The sequence below is a fragment of the Dipteris shenzhenensis genome, chromosome 1, assembly GCF_047967505.1.
Source record: "Dipteris shenzhenensis isolate YYH24624 ecotype China chromosome 1, Dip_SZ_1.0, whole genome shotgun sequence".
Classification (NCBI taxonomy): domain Eukaryota; kingdom Viridiplantae; phylum Streptophyta; class Polypodiopsida; order Gleicheniales; family Dipteridaceae; genus Dipteris; species Dipteris shenzhenensis.
The window spans coordinates 42578829-42592195 of NC_141596.1; the positions used below are offsets into that span (position 1 = coordinate 42578829).

Below are 13367 nucleotides of genomic sequence, written 5' to 3' on the forward strand. Positions count from 1 at the left end.
CCCTATATGGCAAGAGAGTGTTAGCTGTGGGAATCTGCCTACTCATATTAATGGGGGAGTTATCAAACTAATTCCTAAGGAGAGGGATAAGGAGGAGATAAGAAATTGGAGGCCACTCACCATGCTTAATTGCAATTACAAATTTTTTGCCAAAACCCTTGCTTTGAGAGTTAAAAATAGAATGGCTAAGTGGATACTACTAGAACAGAAGGGATTCATAAAGGGCAAACTTTTATTGGAAGCCATCATTAATATTTGGGAGGGCTGTGGTGAATACGCTAGGGAATCAAATCAGGATATCTACATTCTGAAGGTTGATTTTGATAAAACATATGATAGATTGGAGTGGGACTTCATCATTCAGATGCTTTCTAATATGGTTCTTGGCCCTTACTCATCTCCTATATCAAACTTCTTCTCACCAATGCCTCAGCTAAGGTCTGTGTCAATGGTATCATGAGTCAACCCTTTTTTCTTTAAAGATCTATAAGATAGGGTTGTCCTATTGCTCCCTTACTCTTTGCAATTGCTGCAGACTCTCTAGGTTGTCTTCTTCATTGTCAAAGCCAAGATAGAAATGTAAAAGGAATTGAGTTACCTTCTAGCAAACACCTTATATGCCAATAGTTTGCTGATGACACATATTTAACCCCCCTCAGGAATAAGGCACAGAATATAAAAAAAGCTATGGAGTACTTAGATATTTTTTGTAAAGCTTCTGGATCTAGAATCAATCATTCCAAAACTAGGTATGCAACTCTCAAAGGTGATGAGCAGGTTGTATTGGAGGAAATGGGTTGCCAGAGAATCAAACATGGTACTGTGTTCAAATTATTGGGTATCCCTATGGGCTTTGACATCTCCCTCAAGAAGAGATGGGACTGGTTTTTGATCAAGTTTCAAAACAAGATTGAGAAATGGAGAGGTTTCCAAGCCAGTCTAGCTGGGAGTACAATGGTTCTCAACCATTGCATCTACCCAATTGTGATTTTCTACCTCACCTCTTGGTACCCTTCTAGAACAACACTTGACAGGTTCATCAGATTTTGCAGGTCCTTCCTTTGGGGGGGCAAGATAGCCAAGGTCAGATGGGATTTTTGTATCAAACCCAAGTAGGAAGGAGGCCTAGGGGTGGTTGATATAGAACAGGCTTCTTTTAAGTTATCCTCAACTTGGATAATTAAAGTAATTTTCCATCCTCAAAAGGATTGGGCTCAACTCCTACTTAGGAATGTAAGCTCTTTAAGACCTCTGAGAGCTCCCAAGTGGAAAAACTATCCCATGTTTTCAGCCATTTGTAATCTTGAACCTTGCAAAGCTAAAGGCAATCAGTTTTGGCAATCTCTATGGACAACCTTTGAAGGAAATAAAAGCCAAATTGTCTTCTCTGGCAAAGGGGCATTTATGTCATTAGATTCAATCTAGGTCTTTGTTATATTTAAGGAGGCTTTTCTCTCTGATGAAGAGTTTTATATGGCTTCTAAGCTCTTCAAGAAAGGATTGTAGTGTTGGGGTCAGCTATGGAGCAGAGTTGAGTTCATATGGAAAACTTGGATTGAGATTAGGAGGGAGTTTAGATTAAATAATCAGAACCAGATTTTGATCATGAACAGAATTCACCTTTGGGAGAGTAGTCAGAAATGGAAAGGTGGAACTTTTTTGGTCTATAGTAGAGAGTTCAGTTGGGTTGAGAGTACTTCCTTCTTCCCTATTCCTACCCCAGCTAGGGATATAGAGGATCTTTTCATTGTCTTTAATACTAGATGGAAATTGTAGGATTGTAGGGGCAAATGGAAATTCAGATTCTGTTGCATTTGGTCAAGCTCAATCCTTGATAAAATGTCTGCCCTACTTTGTTTGATAATGCACAAAGCTATTTGGACCAACAGCAGAGGACTGAGAATTGGAAAGGGAAATGGCAAGTGCATGAGATGTCCTCTTTAGAGGAAGATGTCTTTCACCTCTTTGTTGCCTACCCTACTACTAGAAAGGTTTGAAAAATAGTACAATATGAAACAAGAGAGCCCCATTAATTGGAAAGCTATTCTGTTAGAGGACTCTTCAAAGACAAAGAAAGAGATATGAGCACCCATCAAAGCACATGCACTATGGTTGATTTGGATAGCCAAAAACAATTTTTCAGTTTAACTAACTTGATTTGCATGCTGATATACTTTTTCTCAATTGGATGCACAGGACTTAAGGAAAATTGCAGAGCAAAATAATTTAGTTCAGATTTGATGCTACCCTGTTTAATGTTGATCTTCAAGACCATGTACAAAGATGCTTTGGGATAGACAACACTACCCCCTTTGAAATCCCTGCTTAATTTACTTGTTTTATTAAGAAAATCCAACCTCCAACCATGAAGAAGAAATCAGTTTCACCCAGTCATGCTGCTTACTCTGATGACTCTGATAATACTGGTGCCTCATCTGATATGGATTTTAGATACTCTGACTACTTTACTGATGATGCTATAGATGATACAGAGGAACCCTCCTTTTAAATATGCTGCTATGATAAACTTAGAAGTTTCCAAGTTCTTGAGTTTCTGTCAGAAATTTTTTATTGATGTAACTTCTCCCCATGGGGGATGGCTTTTCTACTCTAAATACTATGTATTGACCATATCTTTGTGGATATAATACATTACAAACTTTTTTCTTCCCAAAAAAAAAAAAGTCCCTTTTGGATTTCTAGTACACTTGTAGAAGCTGTCATCTAGAAGCACGGTGCTCGACACATCATAGAAAGGATATTTCTCCTAGAAATACCACAGATGCTTGAAAAACATTGGTTTCCCATCAGAAATGGTAAAATGTGCCCTGTCACAATATTCCTGATCAAAAAATCATGAGATCAAATTCTCGAGGCTAGGAAAACACAACTTAAAGTGCCGCATCAAGTTGCATCTCCATTGGGAGCTCCATATATAAACATTGAACCATCGAGCAGCCCAACACAGAAAAGTATCTGCGTCCTCTGGCCCTCCGTGGAAGTCTCATATTTGCCATGCATGACGATGCCATTGGGGCAAGAATAGCTTCTTTTCATGGTTGTGATGATAAATAAGCACACCATTCATGTCTATCACAAGTGAATGTTGTTCTGTATTCCTTTGGGATCATGTAATAGTCAGGTCCTAGGGGATACAACAAAATCCTACTTTCTAAGTTCATGAGGGGTACAATGAATGATCCCTAGCTTTGCAATATATCTTTTTAGTGCTCTCCTATGGTGACCCTGGATGTGAACCACATGCTATCCTTGCACTCATCTTAGGCCGAGGTTTGAAAGGACCTTTTGTATACACAACCAATGCAAATTTTTTATCACCTATACAAACCACAACATGATCGAGCTTCATCAAGGCGCCTCTCTCCATCTCTCACTCTCTCATTAAGTTAACACATGTTTATGCACGGGTGTCAATATCTACAAATCCCAATTTTTGAACTGTAATTTTAATAAGATACAATTCCCTACCCAGCTTTTAAGTTCTTCGAGGGGAGTGATGAGGTAAGCAATCACAAACCTCAAATATAAGATAGTATAAGTTTAATGTATGATAATCAAATTATTTTAAGGTTTATGATCTCTGTTCAGATGGAGAGCATGTGTAATAACTGGAAGACATTTAGACTACAATACCAATAAGAGACATCACAATACCAATGACTTGATTAAGCTGGCATTTCATTACATGGGGTAAACCCAGGATCCAATCTAAAAATTACAATCTCTTGTAGGCCCATGGGCAGTGCATACTTGCTTTTAGGTTAGCTACAAGACTTGCATCCTTCTCATTAGGAACCTTCTTAGCATTACTTGGTGTTTTAGTCCTTTTTGCCCTGCTAGTATGCATCTGTGCAGTTGATGGACTCTGGCCTCGGCTACATTGTTCTACGTGGTCTTGCGCTTTGTTATTACCTTTATCCATTGTCCCATAGTCAACCCATTCGGACTGGTCTCCTAGTTGGGAGCAGCATCTCCTATAGTTGTGGCTGATTCTATGAGATCATCCAAACTTGCCCGTATAGGTACATCACCCATCTGTGTGTTTGTTCCATCTAAGTCAACCACTTTTTAAGGACTCTGCACAAACCTTGGACTGCCTGACAAAGGTGTTATCTCATCATCAATAAACGTACAATCATGTTCTCTTCCAACCTTTTCTGATGACCTCTGCTGTTCATTATCAAAAACAACTTTTAAAAAAGGAGAATGGGGCTCCAGGCCCTAGGCTGAGGCTAGGAATCTTCTCATGGGCTATGCTTCCCAAGAAAGGTGCAAGTTCATAGTAAATGCATGTGAACATCCAAGTACTCCAGGCTTGTCTAATGATCTTGCCTGTGAATTATCAACAAAGACTGCATCCCAAAAATGCCAAATTTCAAACGGAGATTTTATTCCAGTGGAAAAATGCATCCAAACTAATGCAAAAACACATTTAGTAATCATGTAGCGATGCACAGACAATGCAAAAACAAATCACTACCAATAAATATACAAAGCGCTCCCTAAAAACCATCACAAAGCATATGATGCACTTTCATAGCGCATGCAAAGCATATTCAAAGAAGTCCAAAAGTAGAAGGAAAGCAAACGAAAATCTAAACCCAGTGCTTAAGCATTGCCAAACTAGTCACAAAAGCACTGAACAAAATCAAGCACTCAGAAAGCACTGCCAAAGCACTACCAAACCACGCACAAGTGGTGCAAAAGCACTCACAAAAGCAAGCAGTGCCAAAGCATATTGAAAGCAATAACTATTTACACGAAAAGCAGTTTTCAAAGAGAAAGTAGTGGTAAAGCAATCATCACTGCTAAGCATTGACAAGCACACATGTGTGCTTTTCAATGCTTAGCAGTGACCAAAGACTTAAAAATCAGTGCCAAAGCACTACCAAACCACTCACAAGCAGTGCTAAAGCACTGCAAAAGCACTCACAAAAGCAAGCAGTGCCAAAGCAATCTAAAAGTGATGACTGTTTATAGGAAAGTAATTTTAAAAGAGAAAGCAGTGGTAAAGCAGTCACAAAGCACTACTAAGCCATTGACATGCACACATACAAAGCAGTGCTAATGCAGTGAGACCCACAAATCATATAGACTACTTTGCATATTCCATGTAAAGAAATCTAAAAATGCAAAGCAGTGACCAAGCAGTTAGAAAGTAGTGCCAAAGCATTACCAAACCACTCACAAGTAGTGCAAAAGCACTCACAAAATCAAGTAGTCACAAAGTAGTGCCCAAGCATACTAAAAGCAATGACTGTTTACATGGAAAGAAGTTTTAAAAGAGAAAGTAGTGTTAAAGCAGTCACAAAGCACTACTAAGCATTAACAAGCACACGTACAAAGCAGTGCTAAAGCAATGAGACCCACAATGCACATGTAGAGTGTAAGAAAACAATACAACGTCTGTGCTCAACAGATAATAGGATCTTGTACGCAAGAGAGAAAACCACATAGTATGGAGAATCAAAAATTTGATTACTGTAGAACTGATACAATAGATGGCACTGCCTCCCAACGGTGTGCTCCTGTGAAAGAAGCTTCGATGGTGAGCTGGAAACAGTAGAGGACGGAGGTTGGATGCTAAGGAATCAGGGTTGCTGTAGCCAGTGATGAAATGGGCTTCATGGGCTTGCTCTTATATAGCCACTAGTCGTAGTCACAGTTAGGCTCAATTGGATGATTGACCGAGTCCACCCAAAACGATCGACTAGGGGTCGATCCCGAAATAGGCCACCGACCACACGATAGAACCGGTGCGCAAAATAGAGCAACTCACCTACGGTGTCCATTTGGCCCACAGCCATCCGGGATCATTGGGGACTCCAAACGAGCCCCGCAACCCGAGAGTGGGCTGCCTCAAGAATTGCTCCGTCTACCCTCAATGCGGTCAGTCATGGGATGCCTTCCCGCACTTGCATGTAGCCTAGTTGGCAGTGTGCCAACTCCGTCCACCCATCAAGCCACACATGGCCCCCATCTGGTGTCCAAACCAGGACCTACCAGATAACCGAGCTACCCAAATGCCTTATCCTCATATGGGGGGCTTACAAGTAGAGTAAGCTGGTTCCTGCATAGTTACATAAGAATGGAGCATTGATATCTAACACCCCCCCTCAATGTCCACCCGCAAGTGAACTTACTTTTTCGGTCCAATGCCAAGTCGATAAAGATGCCTCTCCAGCAAGTCTCTTCTAGCAGCCTTTGTGAAGATGTCCACAACATTCTCTGTAGTCGGACAGTATACCAAGTCGACCTCTCCATCCATGATGAGCTCGTGTACAAAGTGATATTGAATCTCAATGTGTTTTGTGCAAGCGTGGAACACAGGGTTCTTTGCAATCGCCATGCAACTTTGATTGTCACATGATAACTACGTAAGGCTTGTTCTACACTGCATCCATGTCCCCCAGAATCCTCCTCAACCACACTACCTCGCAAGAAGCAAAGCATGCTGATTTGTACTCAGTCTCGGTAGAAGAAAGAGCAACTGTGGGTTGCTTCTTGCTGACCCATGACACAGCTCCAGATCTAAGTGAGAAATAGTAACCTGTCACTGATCTCCTGCTGTCCATGTCTCTTGACCAATCCGAGTCACAAAATCAGGTCAAGATGTTGCCCTTGGTATAGGTGATGCCATAATCAAGTGTGCCTTTGATGTATTTCAGCACCCGCATCCCTGCCCTCCAATGGTTCTCCCGGGGCTTATTGGAAAACCTGCTTAGTCTACCAGTCGCAAAGCTGATGTCCGACTGTGTGTTGCACAAGTAAATCAAACTGTCCACAAGCCTTCTGTACTTCGCTTCATCCACCAGTGGTGATGAATCCTCATTTGAGAGCTTCACGTCAACCTCCATAGGGTACCAACTGTCTTGCACTTAGCCAAATGCCTTCAGTATCTCTCCAGCATACTTCAGTTGTGAAATGATGATCTATTTCCGCTCTTGCCAAACGTCAATCCCCAAATAGAAATGCGTCAGTCCGAGATCTATCATTTTAAACTCTCTTCCTAGCATATGCTTTGTCTGTGAGATCTTCTCTTCATGGTTCCCTGTTAGATGGTCGCAGTGCTCCCGCTGCGCCTGTAGAGAAGGCAACAACACCCCCGCCACCTCCACCGAAGCGAATCCTTCCTCTCCCCTTTCATTCCCACAATCCATGTGTGTGTGTGTGTGTGTGTGAGTGTGTTCTGTTCGACCATCCGTGCATAGAGCTAAATCTGGCAGCACATAGCTAAATCTGGCAGTGCCATTTGTCCGTGCATAGAAAGCTTGACTGATACAAAGCTGAGCATATTAAGGTGGTGGCTGTCGTTATTGATCAAGTCAATACCTTTAGAATCTCGCTAAACATGGGTCCTCGATGAGCTGGCCCTTTTGGCCACATGGGCGGCAAACCACTGATTTGACCGAGTCTTTTTGCCCGCCAACTCCCGTTTTCAATTATTATCTAGCGTAACACCCTAATCTTTGGGAGTCTCTGATCATCGAATCCTGCCATTGATTGTTGCCCATGAGTCTGATAGAGTAGGGGACTTGCCAGAGAGCCGGAAAATCCTTTCAAAAGCATGTTAGAAGACCTTCAAATGGCCACAGCTAGTTGTATATACCACCTTGGGCATTCCCATTCTCTACACAATTAACTGGCAATGACTCCATACTCTTTTGCAATCTTTTTAGTTCAAACCAGCCAGCTTTCAGCTAGGACTTGGTGCTATTAGTGTGCTCTCAGCCTACTTGGCCTTATGTGTGGTTGACAAGGTGGGCTTGAGAATCGTACTCCTTGTCTGCACGCTTCCATAATCACATTTGTAGCTGTATATCACCATACATGTCAACAGTTTTATGTCCATTTCATGCTTCATTTTGAACATGTTAATGATGATTTTGCTGTAATTTGTTCCTCATTTCCTTTACTTTACAATAGGTTTTGCTGCTACTGCAAATAATGCATTGAGAAGGCCTATGTTTCTACTTCAACTCACATGTTTTTGGTTGGAATTTGTTTATAGGTGCTGTAATTTGTTACTAGTTGCTAGAGTAGCTGTAAGCTTCAAAAGGAGATTGTTGGCTTGAAGCAACTCTGATTCTTCCATACTTTGCTCCAGGTTTTATGTCCATTTCATCCTTCATTTGAACATGTTAATGATGGTTTTGCTGTAATTTTCTCCTCATTTTCTTTACTTTACAAAAGGTTTTTCTGTCCATTTGAGATTATCTTGTTGGGCACCTTTTTTGTTATCTAGCCCTTTTATAGGAGCATGGAGAGGCATGATATTGTGATTGTGTTAGATGAGGGTGTGGCTGAAAATCATGTGTTGGGATATGTTCATCTTAAAACCGGTGGTACCTACAAGGACTTGAGAGAAGAGATCATCCTTGATAATCTCATCATAGATGAGTTTATATTTTTGGGAGGATCTAGGAAAATTCTAATAGGGGCCAAGCAAGAGGAGAGATGGATAGTTGATGTTGCAGAAGTAACCATCCAATTGAAAATGGAATATGATACACAAGGCAAACGCCAAAAAGTGGACTCAGTTGGAGATAGCAATAAAATGCAGCCAAAGTGTACAGTGTCTCCAGATTTATGTATGCATGATCTTGCTCAAGGGTGTGAGAGGTACAATATGGTGGATGATTTGACTACGTGTGGTAGTGTTTTTAAGAATTGATTGAAGAATCACCTTGCAACACCATCTGAGGTCAAAAAATGGCAGAGGGAGATTAAGATAGCCAAAGAAAAGTTAAGAGCAAAAGGCCGACATGATAGATTTGAGCTCATGTCAAAGGACAAGGATGGTAAAGCATTGTTTCAGATTTGGTGTGAGGAGTGTGATTGCTCTTATGGTCAAGGGGGTCCTAACACTTTGTATAATTACACACACTCACACATCAACTCAGCATCCCATATGAGGATTATTGGGTTATGTGAGCAAGAGAGCCATAGAAAAGATAGCCTTGGTTCATTGGATGACATTATGGAATTAGGAAAAGAAAAAGTAAATGAAGCAATGTTGGAGGTTTCAACCTTTGCAAGTGAGAGTAATGTGGTGTTTCAACTAGTAACAGAGACTATTGGAGATTATAGCACTCTATCAAAAGTCTATATAAGTTGCATGCTAGATAACAAGTGGATACCACTATTTCCAAAGACATGATCTCTACGACAATGCATGATTGAGCATATGAAATCCAAGCTACATATCACAAAGGCTAGTGGCATTGATTCTAGTAATCAAGTGAAGAGGGCTGGTGGTCGCCCATCCAAGGTGACAATTATAGATAAGAAGCAAAGAGATCTAAGTGGTTTTTTCAAGAAATGTTCTGCTAAAGGTAAAACTCACATGTTCTAGCTGTGTTTTCCATCAGCTTTGTATTTTCCAAGTGAACATTTTTTCTTATGCTCTATTGTTATGTTTTCTTATAGATAATGACACCTTGCAAACTGCCAATGCATCACGAAAGTCATCAGGTATTTCTCATATGCTTCTATTTTCAATCATTATTTCTGATTTTTTATAGAGATGTTAGGTGTAGCTAGTCATATGGCTTTTGGCTCTCTCTCCATTAGGCAAATTTTCAAGCTTCTATTTTCAATCACTATTTCTGTTTTTTTATAGAGATGTTAGGTGTAGCTAGTCATATGGCTTTTGGCTCTCTCTCCATCAAGTCTATTGGGAACTTAACAGATTCCTCCTTTGCTCACAGAGAGTAGCTTGCTTGCAACCTTGTGTTGGGGTTTTTGGCAAGGGTCATATAACTATGATGGGAATGTGGTTGACTTGAAGCCCTTTTTGGTTGATAGTAAGGGAGGTGGCAAATGGCACAATGAGCCAGCAACTAAGGCAACAATTATGATGGGGCAACAGAGTTCATTGAAATTAATGGCAAATTCCGTCATAAGGATTGCAAGCGGATATGTTTGGAGGGAACATACTTTGATAATTTGCAGTGTGGTGCATGTGCTACTATTCCTAAAGAACGAGACTTTCGCATGCGAGTGTATTGACAAATTCGATCTTCAGACACTCATGGATCAAGAGACACAGGAGGTGGTAGACGGTTAGATTATTTGACTCATTTAGAGTTATTGAGAGTAGCAAAAACAAAGTCCACAATGGTTCGGGTATTGAAGAAGGAGATAGCATTCACAAGAACTGAAGTTGTTGCATTGAGCGTGAAGGTTAGAAGTCTTCGGGAGAGCACTATGGAAGCCATGGTGAGGAAAGATGTTAGAAAATTTTGTCAAGATATAATCAATGCTCATGAGCTAGGTCTGTTTGAGGGAAAGAAGGCATTGTGGAACTTTTTTGTTGACATTTCACAAAACATTTCAAGAGTAGGTCAAGGGAAGAGATATTCCAATACAACAAAGGAATTATTTGAGACTGTCAACATATGGGGAGGGACAAGGTTGCATAATTTCTTATCACTTAACCTTGGAGGTCCACACATGTCCACCACAATTAGGTCCACAAGAAAAGCACTTTTATTTCGAACTGGTTTACAAGAGGATATATTTCAACATGCAAGAGAAGTTTACACTTATCACATGATGAAGAAAGGTATACCCTTGGGTAGTGTGCCAGTTCTTCTAGCTGAGGATGAAACAGTTGTGAAAAGAATGGTGAGATGGGTGGCACGTGATGATAATTTGGTTGGCTTTTGTGGTAAAAAGCTAGAACACACTTGCATTCCAGACTTTGTCGTGCAAGTTGGTGATGGTCAAGATGGATATCTTAGAGTTGTGGATGCTTTTCAACATAATGTGATTGCTCATTATGCAAGGGTATTGATAGTGAATCCTCTTCTTGAATGCTTGCCAAAGCTAGTTCTATTGGTGCAATTGACATGTAATAGGTTTGATTCCATGTTTGTCAGAGAAGAGTGGGAGAGCATTCAGCTTTCTTGGAACATTTTTCTAAGGGACGTGGTAGGTCCATTGATAGGACATGCTTCAGATGGGGATAGTAGGTGCAGAAAGTTGATGTTGCAAGATTACTCTTCTTGTCAAGGTCCCAGGTTGTGCATTCCTTGGAAGGGTTGGCCCTTTACAGCACACATCACATTTGATGGGAGTATCAGTGGTTTGCATGATCAAGACTATATCCATAATGGAAAGAAACTTATCAATCCTTTGGATAGTGCATCTAGGAGCTTGGTACTTAGTAGAGAGCTTGTGACTTTGAATCATGTAGCAATTGTATATCAATTATTCAAGGTTGATGAACATGGCTTGCAAGAAGGGGATATTGAGAGGAAGGATAGACAAAATTGGAGAGCTGCACAAAGGATTGCTGCAAAGAAAGTACAAAAGTGTTTGAAGTTATTACAAGAAGGCTATGGTGCTCACCAAGAGCGGACATTGGGCACACGTATGTACTTATCAATAGTAGCATCTTACATTGATATTTTCTTATCACCTACCTTAGACTTGTATGGTCGTGTGAAAGCTGTAGGAAAGGTGTCTTTCTTTTTCAGGTATGTAGAAGTTGCTACCATTGCTATTAGTGATATATGAATAAAGGATTTTGAACATATTTCCAAGGTTTATGTGGCTAATACTCATGGTTCTTTCTATATGTAGGATTTGGCGCATGTGGATCACTAAACATGATGCATACTCCCTAAAGCAAAACTTTATCAGTAGAGAAACATTCATTGACATTCAATTGTCATGTCACTTTATGGTTCTCTTGATAAAGACCTTTAGGGAAAAGCATCCTCACTTGCACATACCCCTTTCTTGCACGGGATCGGATGCATGTGAGAATTTTTTCAGCAAGGTGGGTGGAATGGTTCGGAATGAAAGATGCTATGATGGCTTTGATTTGCTGAGTAGTACAGGAGCACTTAATAGAATAGCAGAGTTTCAAGCAGGTTCAATTCTTAAATTTCTAGCAGCTCATTCTAAACAAGAAAATATATGGGCTACTTTGGAAAAGGAGAATGACACTCCTTTGGCCAACCTGGGAGACTATGCTTGTGTGACTAGTGACAACCATATGGTATCTGCATTGAAAGAGGGATTATTAGAAGCAAAGGCCATAAGTGAGACACTTGGTATGCGTGATGAAACTTTTTGGAATGACTCATGGGAGGAGGGAGATCTCTTAGAACTCTTCAACCCTAATCTTGAATATGTGGATGAAGATGAATCATTGGATGATGTTCTACTTATAGATGAAGATAATCACTTTGATAGTGGTGTTTGAGGTGATCTGGATGAGGAAATTACTAGTGAAAGTGAGCTTCATCATGTGATTGATTGTCTAATTGATGAGGAGGAGAAGGTGGCTAGTGAAATATCGCCATTTGTTGAAGTGGATGGGAAAGCCATTTCTAAAAGCACACTTGTCAGCCAATTGAATGGAAATCCCACACTATCTAAAGATAGATTAACAAGGGTGAAAAGTGGAGTGTATTTTTCTTTGGAGAAGAAGGCAATGATTCATACAGGAACATGTCTTGGTATAGGATCTGATTGTGCAGTATTGTTTGAAAGCACATCAATAAGTGCAAACAAAAAGACAAGAGGAAAAGGAAAAGCTGGGAATACTAGTAAGGGTGATGTAAACGGCATGTGGTACCTTGGAAGGGTGGTAAGCATGAGGAGAAAGGTTGGAAATTGTCTAAAAGAGACAAGAGGCCCCTTTGATCTATTGGATAGGCCTTTGAATGTTCAAATTCATTTGTCATGGTATCAACAAGCAAAGGGAACTAGGACCTACACATATGACCTTGTTGACAACCAATGTGTGGATTTGGAATCTATAATAGCCTTGGCCAATCTCAACTATGATCGACAAACAAAGAAATACCATCTTGATGAGAATGACTACAAACTTTTCAATGAATATGTTCAGGGCAGAAAAGGTACATTTTCTATTTTTTAAATTTTTGTAAAGTTTATCCATTTTGAAGTCGTCCCTTCCCTTCCCTCCTTCCTAGTCCATTTGCAGCCCTACTGCTCCAATCTCTAATGTAGATGAAGGTAACATATGTTTTTGTTAATGTGCTTTCAATCCTTCTTATCACATAGGGATCCTAGGTTTGCAGCATGTAACTTGACAGGAAGCTTATGTTTGTTTTGTAGGATAAATTTGTTGGCAAGCTATGTGGCATGATGCAGCATTTATGAGAAGATGCCCATAGATGGTCAATGCTAAACTTATGGATTATAGACATGGATTGTAGACATGGATTTTTCGGGTGTTACTCTTGTTTAATTTTTAGTTTTTCTAGTAAACATTCAAGATGCATTTTATGTTTTCTACTCTATCAAATTTTGGTTTAGATTCATGGATTGTTCAGGTGTTACTCTTGTGTAACTTCATATTTGCT

General features: G+C 40.2%; 2 pseudogenes; both read left to right on the forward strand.

The window, feature by feature from the left end:
* Positions 1 to 8894: 8894 nt before the first annotated feature.
* On the forward strand, positions 8895 to 11544 carry LOC147905873 (uncharacterized; annotated as a pseudogene).
* A 73-nt stretch (positions 11545 to 11617) lies between these two features.
* On the forward strand, positions 11618 to 13146 carry LOC147905874 (uncharacterized; annotated as a pseudogene).
* Positions 13147 to 13367: the final 221 nt, after the last annotated feature.